Genomic DNA, 2,405 nt, shown 5'->3' on the forward strand with positions numbered 1-2,405 from the left:
TTGTTGTTGTATCTGTATTTGGTATAACTTGACTGATTTTGTATCTTATTGCTTCTTTATAAAACTCTTTCTGGGTGAAGTTTTAATTCTTTGCTCTCTTTTCCCTTCCTGGGAACCCTACCCTCCACTGTCTCAGAAAAAAGAATAAACTTGCCCACCACTGTGGTTCTATTAATTTGAGAAAACAAACTAGCTTCTCAGACAGCTCTACCTGACTGAAAATAACCTGTTCCCAAGCATGACAGAACCCATGGTTAACAAAGAGTAGATCTTCCTCTACTGCAGTTGTTGCTGCCAGGCTTATTTAATTAGCACACAAATGGGCAGGGCCTCCAGTCATGCATCCATTCACATATTCTCCAACTGTTTCTCGGCCTTTTGGCTAAGATCAAGTGTAGTATCACAGATTCTTTATTCAAGGATTCAGCCATCCACAGTTTGAAAATATTAAAAATTATATAAATTCCAAACAGCAAACCTTTATTTTTCATTTTATACAGAGGTCACCATTTTACTATGACATTGTATTTAATAAGACTTGAGCATGGATTTTGGTATCAATGGGGGGGGGGGGGCGGTCCTGGAACCAAACCTCAGCAGATACCAAGTGCACTCTGTACTTCACTTGCTACATACTGAGTGTCAAAGTAGTTTGTACTCAACTCAGCAGGGGAGAAAGGAGAGAATGGAACCTTGCCCTTCCCAATGGGCTCAGGCAAAAGCAAACTACTGCATCTGCTTCCTAGGTTGTGTGTTCTTCACCTTTAATAACTGTTGCTATTTGACCACACTCTGATGTTCCTTGGCCATACATGTGTTCCAGTTTTCATCTGTAAAATGCTGGAAGACATGCTTTCATCACAGTGTATTCCTCACTGACCTTAACAGGACTTACTTCTGAATAGACATGTATAAGTTTCTGCTGTCAGACATGATAGAGACTGTTCCAAGTAAGCTCAGTAACAATTTGTTATCCTTAGCACAGTCTTGGACTGATATGATATCTTTGCACTAGGCTGGAGCACCAGAAAGACAAAATATGCTGATCAACATCACAGATCATGGCATTATTGGGATTTTTTTTTAGAGGCAGCAATTACTTCATTTTAAACAGTGTCTATTTATTGATAATAATCAATAAAAATTATTATCACACAATGTAAGTCTTTCATGAATACCACAGTCTCAAGAAGTAAAGAAAATATGTGACTATAAAAAGTTCTTCATTCCTGCTTTCATTCTTAAGCCAGTTTTTCCTCTGAAAGTTTTTGGCTTTAAAGATAGCAATTTTTAAAATGTTCCCATTTTCGGCAATGATTTTCCTTCTGTGTGGCAAAACATTTAAAGCGGATTTTTAAAGCAAGCTATTTACTACATCAAAGGTGTGAACCAAGCCTCTGAGCTCTTTTTTATTATTACCACACAAAGAAGAAGAAGAAAAAGCCCAACACCTCTCATATTATGCTAGACGTCCCAGGTCCAATATGAATCAGAGCAAAGAAGAGAATCAAAGGCTTGCCTTCAGTACAGTTCAGGCAAGACATGTATGGCAAATAATATGATACAAACTTGAAACCTGTTGCTTCTTTCAAATGAAAGTAGCAAAACATGTTTTAGACAGAGCAGGTTTTATGCATGTCTTCATTGTCTTCTGTTTTACACATTGGGGATTGAATTTCGTACTGCTTTCCAGCTCTTTCAGACAGGCACTTTACAGGATCCAGGGAATTGAATTGAAACAAGACTGGATGGGAAATCTATCGCGTTATGTAGCCAGCAATAGTAGCCAGGGGAAAAAAGGCAAAAGTAACATTTACAACGTCCAAGAAACTATATTACCTGGCACTCTGTGTTTTTCTATAGTCCAGGTTTTTTATTTCAAATGACATGATTATAGTTCAGATTTTAAGTGCACTTCTCAAGACGTTAGCTCTACAGGTTACAGTGGGAGTGAGTTCCAAGTAAATTTCCACAGGGTTACTCAGTAATATATTGGAGCGAAAGAGCACTTACAATAGAGCTGCCAAAGAAGCAGAATTACCTCTCTTGTTCATGAAAACTGAGGGATTCCCTTATAAACTGTCTCCTGGCTCAGAAATTGCTTCTCTATTTTTATGCTACTTGTATTCTCAAACAAAGCCAATGCTCACCAGTATCAATATCATGGTTCAGCTTTTCGGTGCATGCCCCAAAAAGCACTCCAAGTGTTACAACTTCCATCTGCTGATAGCACTCCCATGTAGGAAATGTGTAAATTTTATTATAGGTAATCATACACACACACACACACACACATTCCAAACAGCAAACCTTCATTTTGCCCTTCTGTATAAGGGACACCATTTTAATACACCATTGTGTTTAATGGGACTTGAGCATCCATGAATTTTGACATCCATGAGGGG

General features: G+C 38.2%; 1 pseudogene; it reads left to right on the forward strand.

Annotated features, from left to right (window-relative positions):
- Positions 1 to 362: 362 nt before the first annotated feature.
- On the forward strand, positions 363 to 482 carry LOC121927420 (annotated as a pseudogene).
- Positions 483 to 2,405: the final 1,923 nt, after the last annotated feature.

Source organism: Sceloporus undulatus, chromosome 3 (genome assembly GCF_019175285.1).
Source record: "Sceloporus undulatus isolate JIND9_A2432 ecotype Alabama chromosome 3, SceUnd_v1.1, whole genome shotgun sequence".
Lineage (NCBI taxonomy): Eukaryota > Metazoa > Chordata > Lepidosauria > Squamata > Phrynosomatidae > Sceloporus > Sceloporus undulatus.